This window comes from Muscardinus avellanarius (assembly GCF_963383645.1).
Source record: "Muscardinus avellanarius genome assembly, chromosome: 13".
Lineage (NCBI taxonomy): Eukaryota > Metazoa > Chordata > Mammalia > Rodentia > Gliridae > Muscardinus > Muscardinus avellanarius.
In genome coordinates, this window is record NC_137799.1 from 55,250,223 (window position 1) to 55,262,683 (window position 12,461).

Consider the following 12,461-nt stretch of genomic DNA (forward strand, 5'->3'; position numbering starts at 1 on the left):
AGTGCCGGCAGGAGGAAGGGGCATCCTTTTTCTTTCTCTCTCTCTCTCTCCTCTAGTTAGTAATGGATACCCCAGATCTGAGGTTGCAGCTTCTATCTCTGATACAATGGGCAAAACAGAAGCCTGGCCGCCTAATCGTGAAGTTGCCAGACCACATAGGGGCTTCCTGTGTTTATGAGAAAGACTTTTCTACCTCGTCGAAACCATTGTTATTTTGAGTTCATTTTCTTATCACTTTCAGTCAGATATAATCCTAGTGAATAGATCAACCTATGACCACTCTTCTGGGGCTAGTTTACTACAAACTTTTTTTTTGGGGGGGGGGATTCTTTGTTTCCTTCAGGAACAGTTTCTTGTCTTTCACTTGGTACCCGTGGGCTTGCTGAAGAAAATGAGGCCAAGGTTTAAAAAGTCTGAGCGTGGGCGCCAAAGGAGCCACTCCAGCCGCCAGCGACCTCGCAGAACTGGTGTGAGGTGGTCATTGCCTGGTCAGGTAGACTCAGAAGTGCAATGGGGAATTTTGCTCACTCTCCTGGTCACTCAGCAGTCTCAACCCTGGATGTTGGGCAGGCACTACACCAGACTTATTAAGTTAGGAATTGTGGAAGGTGGGTCCCAAGTATCTTTTTTTTTTTTTTAAAGGAGTTCCTACATCTTTCTCCCCCCAGATAATTCTATCATGTAGCCAGAGCTGAGAACCATCTCTCCAAATTAGTGCCCCTTCATGATTTTCAGTGGGAATAAAAGAAACGGGAAGGAAATTATGAGGAAAGAGAGGCCTCCCTTAGGACCAGCAATTGTTTGGATCCCACCCAAGCAAAACTGCCATTGTTTTGCAGTTGTGGATGACTTGAGGTCACAGAGCCACTGGATCATGACATTAGAAAAGCCGTCAACTTTGTCTTGTTAGCCTTTTAATCCTAGAGCCTTTCAAATTATCCAGACAGATGGCGATTAAACTTTTTTTTTTTTTGCATGTTAAACTTAAATCATCCAAAATCAAAAACCTTATTGAATTCCACAGGGAAAATATTTTTCTTGTAGCTATTATCAACTTCCTACCACTGAAGGCAAACAAATAAGCAAAAAAAGACCCTATGAAGTAGATTTTATTTTCACACTACAGTTAAAGAAGCTAAGGCCCAGAGAGACAATCAATTAAGGCCGGACAGGAGCTAGAACTAGTTTATTCTAATTCTATGTGACACCCACTAAACTTTGTCTATACACCATGCCCTACACACCTGGAGAATAAGCCCAAACTCAGCCTCTCTCCCTGGTGGTTGAAATAACTCCTTCTGATTGCAGGACCAATGGAAAGCACTCTGACTACTGCTTCATGCCAAGGGTCCCAAGGCCTGCTGAGCCTGGGCTCACCACCCTCTGGTGGATTCCGAGGAAGTGGTACTTTGTAATTCAAGGCTTAGCCTCTACTCTTAGGACTTCGCTGACTGCTAGCCGAGGATCCAGGCTGGGGACAAACATTCTAAAACAGATCACCAGCCAGGCGTGGTGGTCCACCCTTGTGATCCCAGCATTTGGGAGACTGAGACAGGAGGATGGAGGATTGCAGACAACCTCAGCTACTTAGTGAGGCCCTTTGTAACTCAGTGAGACCCTCTTTCAAAATAAGAATAAAAAATAGGGCTGTGGGTATAGCTTGGAGGTAGAATGGCCCTGGGTTCCACTCCCAGTACTGAAAAAAAAAAAAAAAAAAAAAGATCATCTACACTTTGGTGACTCTGTAAACTCATTGGTGACCCTTTGATTTCTGAGTTTAAAGGCTGCATTTAAACACATATCCTAAGCAGTATATTGACGGCAGACCTCATATGGCAGTCTGCAGAGAACTTGTTGCCCATCACAGATCCAAACAACGCCTTCTAAGGAATTTTCTAGTGTTTTCAGGTATTAAGAAAAAAAATGGTCTTGTAGCCTTGGCTTCTTTCTCACTCACTGCAATGACTCCCTGGAATTTTAATTTATTAGGGAAGTCAATTTTTAAAATTTTAGTTTGTATGTAGATGTAATTCAATAAAGTATTAAAGAATTTTACTTTAACTCGTTTTGTATATACCCTGCCTAGAACAGTGCATGCTGTAAATGTAGGTTTTAACAAATATTTGTGGCACTGAATTGAAGTTGGTACTTGGAGAAATTTAAATTAGTGGATGAACATTCCACTTAATGGGAACAACTCTTCTTGTTTCTGTGGATCACTGAGTTTTCAAATTTAGTTTTATAGTCTTTTGCATGATTTCTTAGGTTCAACCTTCTCTTATTTCTGTCAGATTCTCCTTTTTAAAGAGCCAGTTATACTATAATCAGATTAGTTGTAACATTTTATTGTTTGGTCTGTCTTCAGAATTCTTTTATAAGTAGACAACTAACCATGTGCATTAGTGGAAGGATTTGCCAAAACTGAGAAACTGTGTTCTCCGCAATACTTTCCATTCTGTGAATTACTAAAAATTTCCCCACAAACTTAATGTAATTTTTGAAGCTTAAAATGGAGGTTGGTATCGCTCCTCCAACCTCACCTTGAATTGCTCCCCAATTTTTCCCAGTCATTTGATGGTGCTATATTCAAGGCAAAACCTTGGGTTTCTTTTTTTCTCACCACCCCATCCATAACACCTAATTCCTGAGCAAATGCTGTCAGATTTACCTATAAAACAAAGGAGCTATAGATTCAAAATAATAACAAATCTGGATACCATCACTCTGCCTGGACTTCTGCAAATATTTCTAATCAGTTTCTGGTGTGATGGTCTGAGTGTGTGTAACTCTTCCCATTCACTTACTGAATCCTAATTCCCAAGACGGTGATGTTAGGAGGTGTGTGTGTGTGTGTGTGTGTGTGTGTGTGTGTGTTAGGGGAGGCTTTGGGGAGGTTATGAGGGTGAAGCCCTCACAAATGGGATTATCCCTTTTATACAGAAGCCCCAGACTGTCTGAGTCCTTCCACCATGTGAGATCACAGCTAGAAGGTGTTATTCATGAACTATGAAGAGGACCCTCATGAGACATAAGATATGCAGGCATCCTGATCTTGGCTTCCCCATCCTCCAGAGCTATGAGAAATGGAATTTGTTTCTTTATAAAATATCCAGTTTGTGGGGTTCTATTATAGCAGCACAAAATAAATGAAGACAATAACTGACCAAATAGTTATTTTCAACCACATCTTGCCTATATTCTGTCCCGTTCTAGAGGTCTATAATTGTGATACACGTTCTCTTCCCCCTCTATTTAATATCTGGATTCTAATATGATTATGAATCATGTATAACTATCTTAGTTTATTTCTCTTTTCATTTTACGATTTAATTTAGTTACTTAGTGAGCCATATTTCTTCAACTATACATTTCTAAACTAACAGACACCTGGAGTGAATTAATATTCCAAGTAAGATTTTCCCCTTCTTAATATTCTATTTGTTCACATTTAGAATTTTGACTAAGAGCTTTTTGTGCTTTATATATGTTGTTTTACTTTTCTCTTTCCCCTTGTAATCATTGTTCTCCATTCATTTTTTTTTTTTGCAGTTGCTTTTATTCAGCCCTTGGTACTTCCATTTATTTGTAGGTCTTGTAATTGCATTTTTGATTCTATGGTGATAATTAGGATCATGTCGATCCAGTCAGGAAATGAACTGGTAAAGTTCCTAATGATAAGCTGAGGTACTCTGTTAGATGTACAGTTCAGAATACACAGTAGGCTTGCAAGTGATCCACAGCAAGATTTTCATTTTCTTTCCAGCATTCTTTCAAAATAGAATAAACTTAATTCAGGCATAAAGACATGCAATGAGTCTTGCTATTGATTTATTTTGGGACTGTGTTTAATGGAATTATATTTGTTGGTATCGTCTTTTGGGAACAAAGAACAATGCTTCAATTAAAGCATGAATCAGATCATATAATTTCCATGCCTAAAACCTTCAATGCAATTATACATGGGATTATATTAAACTGAAGAGATTCTGTGCAGCAAAGGAATCTATCAAGAACCTTAAGAGAGAGTCGACAGAATGGGAGAAGATCGTTGCTAGTTACTCCTCCAACAGAGGACTATTATCTAGAATATACAAATAACTCAAAAAACGTAAGCACCAACAAAGCAAATAACCCAATAAAAATGGGTAAGTGAACTAAGTAAATTAAGAATATAAATAGTCAATATATATGAAAAAATATTCAACACCATTAGCAGAGAGGTGCAAATCAAAACCACTTCGAAGCCGGGTGTGGTGGCGCATGCGTAATCCCAGCATTTGGGAGGCTGATATAGGAGAATCATGGTTTCTGGACAGCCTCAGCTACTTAGTGAGGCCCTTTGCAACTCAGTGAGACCCTGTTTCAAAATAAATAAAAAATAGAGCTGGAGGTGTAGCTCAGAGGTAGAATGCCCCTGGGTTCCATCCCCAGTACTGAAAAAAAAAAAAAAAACAAACAAACAAAAAAACAAAACAAAACAAAACAAAAAGACCCCAAAGAAACAAATTAAAAAAAAACCACTTTGTGGTTTCACCTAATCCCAATTAGAATGGCAATAATTTAAAAAAAACACAAATAATAATAAATGCTGGTGAGGATATGGTGAAGTAGGAACTCTGATACATTGTTGGTAAGACTGCAAATTAGTGTAACCACTTGGAAATAAAGTGTGGAGGATCCTCAGAAGAATGGAAATGAACCTACCATATGATCCAGCTATATCACTCCTGGGTATCTTCCCCAAACAACTCAAACCAGACTACCATAGTAATGCATGCACATCTATGTTTATAGCAGCATAATTCATAATTACCAAACTATGGAACCAGCCTAGGTGTTTATCAATAGATGAATGGATCACAAAATTATGGGCTATATATACAATGGAATTCTATTCAGCCATTAAGAAAAAATATGTTATTTGCAGGAAAATAGATGGAACTGGAGAATAGTATGCTGAAAGCATTCAGTCACAAAATGTGAAAGGTCCAATGTTTTTCCTCCTATGTAGGAGCTGGGGAGAAATTGGGACACAGGAGAGACTCCAGACAAAGGAGTGGAACTCTTACTGGAGGAGGAGAGGGAACACGAGGGAGGTTGGAGAGGGGAGAAAGACTCTAAGTGTTCGGAAACACTTCAGTGGACATGACGTGCATACACAAATTTACCAACGCTGATCACAACGTTGACTAGTAGAGTGACATTTTATAATGAATTCTAGAGATAGGTGATGTTTTGATATGATTCATAAATGTTTACACTGTTGAAAATGCAAAGTGTTTTTCTATGAGAGAAGTAAAGACTGGTTAATAAAACCATTACACTTCAACCCCAAAATGACATCAAAACAGTTTTCTTTTAATCATTTGGTTAAAACTCACAAATTTCCCAAAGGTCTTACTTAATTCATCAGGAATAAAGAACATGCTCTCAGTTTTGGTACCTGGTGTCTAAAATCTTAGATAATTCATCGTTGATGTTGAAATTGTAGGAGTACAGATCACGTCAATGTTTGATGGCTGAAATTCTCTTTTTCTAAATATTTTATGAGGCACATGGGCTTCTGTTCAGCTTGAATAATGCTTCAGAAATAAGCAAGCAGCTGAACTGAAAACAGTTCTCAGCTCTTCAGTTAGCTTCTCAGTAAATTTGGCAAAAAGGAAAAATTTAAGTTAATTTTCTCTCTAAAACTGAGGAGATAGATGTCGAATATAATTTGTCTTAATTCAAGGGTGGAGATGTAATAAAATAGTATTGTTGAGTGACCACTCACTTAAAATAACACAGCTGTGCTGTCAATTTGCAGGTGGGACCTGATTTAAGGAACAGTCCTCAGTCAGATAATTCCCCTCAAACCCACACAGAAGTCTGTACCAACATAGAAAACAGTTGTAAGGGATTTTTGTGGATGGTACTGGGGATTGAACTCAGAGGCATTCTACCTCTGAGACAAAGCCCAGGCTATTTAATTTTTTTTTCTTTTTGAAATAGTGTCTTGCTAGGTTGCCGAGAGTCTCTCTAAGTTGTTGAGGCTGGCCTTGAGCCTGTGATACTGCTGTCTCGACCTCCCAAGTACCAGGATTACAGGCATGTTCCAATATACTTGGCTGAGGGAAAATGTAAAGATCACCTGTTTTGAAGTTTGCATACACAGCTTCTGGGATAATGTCTAGATAAAGTCGAGACTCCTGAGAACATCCTTCAGGCCATGCATGCTCAAACCTGCAGCAGGCTTTCTGGAACATTCCTTTAAATTCTGCCATGTGCCATGTGTATTTTAGCTACAATGACAATCTGACTCTCTGCTCAGGCCTTTGACCACGTTGTTCAGTGTTCAGTGTGTGAGCAATGCCCATCAGCGCTTTGCTCATCCTGAGACTTCCAACATAGCCTTGAAGGCCCAGCTCACAGGCCACCTCTCAGGCCTCCTGTGAGCCCCTGCCTCCTGCAAAGAACCTCCTCCACCACCCTGACCCTGGACCAGGAAGGAACCCTAACTCTTATGTAAGGGCTCCTTGATTGCATATCTGCTGTTTTCCTCTACCGTCCTACGTGCACACATGATTAGGAGCCTTTTGAGAAAAGGGAATTTATTCATCTTCATATTCCCCAGTGCCCCAGTGCAGCGTCTGGCAAAGAACATGCACTTCATAAATGTTGCTGAATTGATGATCGGATGAACGCAGGAGTCCCAACCCCAGATGTTTCAAAGATGTAAAACAAACATCCAGGTGACTGGCCGATGGTCGTCTTTTATGGGGCTGCTTTATCATTAGTTGAAGCTGCTTCTCGGGAGTCTGACTGGGCTCCAGCCAGTGACAGGCTGTGCTGTGCCTCGTGTTCTGACGCTCAGGTAAAGGAAACGGCCTTTAGCTGTGTGAGCATTGCCGGGGTCTTGCTCCCAAACACTAGTATCTGCTCAAAAATATTCTCCAGTGTGTTTACATACACAAAAACACTATGTAAATTTTCAAAAATTGGGGAAGATAAAATTTCAAATTAATGAAGGCCCCAAATTCTGTAATGACTTTGTAAACATGCTGAGATTTGCCTGGGGAGGCTGATGGTTCTTAAGAGAGAGACATGATGTAAAGAGGAAAATGTTGAAAAAGTAGCAACAGCAAGAGAAATTTAAAAATATTAAAAAATGTTTGCTTTTATCAATGGTCATTTAATAATATTGTGGTATGGAAAGGTATATCTCTAGTAAGAGGATTAATATATACATGCAATAAAAATGAATAACAAAAATAGTATTTATATTGCATATACTAGTTGCCATATGTGTTTCATGATATAAGGTCATGGGTTCATTTTTTTTATAAGAAAAGCAAGAAACACGCAATAAGAAAAACACTTAAAAGATATTTTTCTATATAGAAATACAATGACTCAAGTGACCTGTATTTTTAAAGATTTTCCCATAATCAGCATGTTAATAAATTCTGCCTGTATTGATATTTTTGTTTCATCTTGGTAGTTTAATTTGTTGAAAGTTGAGTTCATTTCCTTGGTACCTTAATTCACATTACTGAACCCAACATAAAGTAATGCTTATTTTCTGTTTCTAAGGTCAACCTTCTGGGTTTAACATAATACGTTCTACTTACAGATTCTAACTAACTCCACTCATTTCTTCACTCACTCATTTGTTTTCTTTCAGCAAACATTCATGGAGGGGCTGCTGAGTGCCAGGCACTGTATTAGGCACTATGAATTTAGGATGAATAAAATGTGGCTACTAAGCCTCAGGTGTTGGCATCCCAGTAAGAGAGAAAAACTGCAAAATGTGACTGCCTTTACCAAGTAAGGAATACAGCAGAGTGGAAAATTGGGGGCAGCTCTGCAGAGGAGGTGATGTGAGTGGCTGGCTAGGGACACGGGAGTGGGGGCAGAGTCTGACTCTGACCATGCATGTCCACTTAACTCAGCAGTCCTGAGAAGGGGGGCAGGGTTTATGAAGTAGAGTGGTTGGTAAACGGGACTGAGACATAAGATTAGAGGCAGATGGTGAGAGGCCTTTGAACAGAATCTTAAAAACATAGGTGTCACCAGAGGTGTGAAGTAAGGAATAAGGTGATCCAATTTGTAGAAAATGACTCAGGCAGCATAGGCAGATGAGTTTCAAAAACATTGACCAGGTATTAATAGGTATGCCACGAGGAAGGGGCTTCCCAGTTAGACAAGGCTATATGACACTGCATATCATACTCTTTTGGAGGGTTCTGAGCATGTGTTAGCATGTTAGGTTCAAGAGAGGGCCTGTCAGAAGGAAATATCCTTACCAAGGTAGAAAAAAACTGCATGAGCATTAACCAAGGTGATACTGGGAGATGAAGCCCAAGGCTATGTGCATGGTTTTGTTAGTTGACTGTGAGGATTTGGACCAAGGCCACAGGAGAAGGATTAGAAAAGAGAGTACTGGGGAGATAGAGGAGGCAGGATCAACAAGACACGGGGTACACTGGGTGTGAAGGACACATGGGGCCAAGAATGGCTCCAGCTCCCAGGTAGGGAAAGGGAGAGATAGTGGTGACAGTACACCCCAAAGATCAGCGATGGAAGAGCAGGCCTGCTGGAGATGTGGGCAGGTGTGTATCTAGCTTGGCATTGGGTATTAGAAGAGGGAGAAAACTCAGCTTCATATGAGATTGAGAGGCCCCAAAGATGGAGATAGTGCTTGGTATATAGCAGAGGTCATAACAGAACCAACCAAATCAGGGCTTGGGAAAATAAAATGAGGATTGTAATCTTGCTTATTAACCACAATTATCAAAAAATGAGGATAGAATGTTTACTCCAAACTGTTTGTGGATTAGAATTACCTTGTACATGAACTATTAATTAAGATTTCCTAAGCCTAAAAGTACAAGGGTGTACACTGAGCCTTTCTGGTAAATACTCCTGTTAGGACATGAAGCACAAACTTATTTAAATTCAGAGCAATTATGCTAACAATCTTTCTGTTAACAATATATATATGGTTTGAGGGTCTGAGGATGGAACCCAGGGGCATTCTACCTCCGAGCTACACCTCCTGCTCTATTTTTTATTCTTTATTTTGAAACCGGGTCTCACTGTGTTGCAGAGGGCCTCACTAAGTAGCTGAGGCTGTCCGCGAACTGCGATCCTCCGGTCTTAGCCTCCCAAATGCTGGGATTACAAGCATGTGCCACCACGCCCGGCTGTTAATAATATTTTTAAAAGCCAATTCACATGTGAAATTTTACTTTTGATCTGCTTTACTACAGTTATTGTTGCTTCTAAAGACAGAAGCAGCTATCCATTTCCTTATGAAATGCACTCGTGAAAATGAGTCTTGGCAGAGGAGGGAGGGTTCTGGTTGGCTTTGAAAGGTAGGAGGAAAACTGCAGGTGGACAGAGAAATGCACCAACATCAAATAGATTTTTTTCTTTCCCTGGGACACAACATCTTAAATAAATATGGCTTCAAACTTATGTATATTTATATTATATTTTTATTTTGTGATTTAACAAAACGAATTAGTGTTTAGTCTCTTTCTGACAGAATTCAACCCCCTAATTCATACCAAAAGTCATTGTTTTCCTCACTTCTCTGTTTAAATCTAGAAAATTAAAACTTTATTTCTCAAGCACTAATAGTTATCATTCAAGTTCTATTTTTCCATAGTATTCCAGTAGAGATTCCTCTCTCGTATACCTTCTTATATAGCTAAACATTCTGTGTTGGCACGTGACACTGATGAAAAAAGGTTTATGGGGAAAGGAGACCTAATCATAGTTTTCAGTGGGGAGGCGGAAGGGTCATGGTGATTGCTTCTGTCTCAACACAGATGTGTGCAATCTGCATGGACAGTTGGAGGTTATAATCCTGAACATAAAACATATGCAGTATGGAGAAATATAAATCACACTGCAGAGTGGGTTAATTCATCCTAGTTTAACCCTTCTGTATCTTTCTTTGCTTTTTGTGTTCCCTTTTAAAAGTTAATTGCTAGAATAAAAACAAATGAAGGAATATTGGTGCATATAATGCCACAGACTGAGTGTGTGTGTGTGTGTGTGTGTGTGTGTGTGTGTGTGTGAGAGAGAGAGAGAGAGAGAGAGAGAGAGAGAGAGAAGGAAGTAGGGGGTTAACAGTTCCAAAGACCTTGTTCTAGTAGAGACTAAGAGCTTCATCCACCCACAGAAGAGCAGACTGTAGTAGGCTAGATAATGAACCCTAAAGAATCAACTTCTTGAACTCTAGAACCTGTGAACATGTTACCAGACACAGTAAAGGGGACTTTGTGCATGCAGTGAAGAGTTTTGAGAAGGGGAAACTATCCTGGACTCTCCAGGTAATCTTGATGAAGTCACAGCAAAGTAGGGCAAGAGGCTCAGAGTCAGAGAGAGGATATGAGGACAGGAGCACTGACTACATATCCTTTGAGGGAGGGACCATGAGCCAAGAACAAAGCGGCCTGTAGAAACAGGATAAGGCAGTATCACAGATGCTCCCCCAGAGCCTGCTGATCTCTTGGCTTTATCCCAGGGAAACTGACTTCTGGTATCTGACTCCCAGGACCACAATATAGTAAATTCCTGTTGACCAAAGCCAGTACAGTTGTGGTATTGGTTATAGCAGCCATAGAAACTAATATACACACTAATTGCCCTCGGTAGAGGTGGCAGATTCTGAGTTTTATGTAAACTGCTGATTGTCGGGCTGCCTTCAGAGTTCCTCATATTTTAATATTTCAGAGCAAGACATTTGGGGAAGCTGCATTGCTGTGTGTACTAGGGTAGGGGTTTGAAGCACCGAGGCCCTTCTGCATTTACCAGCATCTGAGTTGAGAGCCCAGCACCCTTACAAGGCAGTTCTGAGGACAGAAACAGAAAATGCCAGGGTGGCAGAATGGGTTTTTTTTTCTTTTAAATTTTTTTATTGGTGCATTATATTCATACAATATATTGGGGTAAAAAACTTGTGTGTACAAACATGTACTCATTGCTGATTTAACCCCTACCCAGTTCCCACCCCATTCCCTCCCTGTCCCTCCTTCCCTTGCTTGGCTTAGTGATTGACTTCGATATGTTTAAGTACATTGTGTGTTTTAGAGATTTTCCTCTTCCCTCCTCCTTTCGCCTCCTTTAGGTTGTCTTGTTTGCTCCTCTATAGGATTTCCTCTTTCAAGAGTTCCTCCTATGACCCATTTCTCCCTAACTCTTACATATTAGGGAAAGCATCTGATTTCTTATTTTTTTGTGACTGACTAATCTCACTTAGCATAATGTCCTCCAGTTCAATCCATTTCCCTGAAAATGATGTAATTGAGTTTTTTTTGATGGCTGAGTAAAATTCCATTGTGTACATATCCCACAGTCTTGTAATCCATTCATCTGTTGATGGACATCTTGGCTGGTTCCATAGTTTGGCTATGGTGAATTGTGCAGCTATGAACATAGATACATATGCATTAGTTTGGTAGTTTGGTTTCTTTTCTTTTGGGTAGATACCCAACAGTGGTATTGCTGGATCAAATGGTAGATTTGTTCCCATTCTTCTGAGGATTCTCCGTACTGTTTTCCAAAGTGGTTGCACTAATTTGCAATCCCACCAACAATGTCTTAGAGTTCCCACTTCTCCACATCCTCGCCAGCATCTGTTGTTGTTTGTGTTTTGAATGATTGCCATTCTAGTTGGAGTTAGGTGAAATCTCAGGGTAGTTTTGATTTGCATCTCTCTGATTGCCAGTGATGTTATTTTTTCATGCATTTATTGGCCATTTGAATTTCTTCTTTTGTGAAGTATCTATTTAGTTCATTTGCCCATTTTGTTATTGGATGCTTTTTTTTTGTGTTGAGTTTCTTGAATTCTCTATATATTCTAGATATTAGTCCTCTATCAGTGGTGTAGGTGGCAAAAATCTTCTCCCATTCTGTTGGCTCTCGATTGAGGTTCTTGATAGTTTCCTTTGCTGAACAGAAGCTCTTCAGTTTCATGCAATCCCATGTATTGATTCTCCTTTTAATTTGTTGTGCCTTTGGGGTCTTGTTGAGGAAATGTTTGTCTGTACCTATGTGTTGTAGTGTTGGATCTATGCCCTCTTCAAGGAGCTTCAAAGTCTCTGGTTTAATTTCCAAATCTTTGATCCATCATGAGTTGACTTTTGTACAGGGTGAAAAAGTGGAATTAATATACAATTTTCTGCATATGGTTAACCAGTTTTGCCAACACCATTTGTTGAAGAGGCTATCTTTTTTCCAGTGTATGTTTTTGGCCCCTTTGTCAAAAATCAATTGGCTGAAAGTATGTGGACTTGTTTCTGGGTCTTCTATTCTGCTCCATTGGTCTATATATCTGTTCTTTTGCCAGTACCATGCTGTTTTTATTACAATGGCTTTGTAGTATAGTTTAAAGTCAGGTATTGTGATTCCTCCTGTGTGGTTTTTGTTGCTGAGAACTACCTTGGCTATTCTGGGCTTTTTGTTATTCC

At 39.7% G+C, this 12,461-nt stretch overlaps 1 protein-coding gene across 1 annotated transcript in view; it reads right to left on the bottom strand.

Moving 5' to 3' along the window:
* ADAMTSL1 (ADAMTS like 1) overlaps window positions 1-12,461 on the bottom strand; it is a gene marked incomplete at both ends in the record, with an annotated part of 419,367 nt that overhangs the window by 134,536 nt on the left and 272,370 nt on the right. The window lies entirely within an intron of this gene.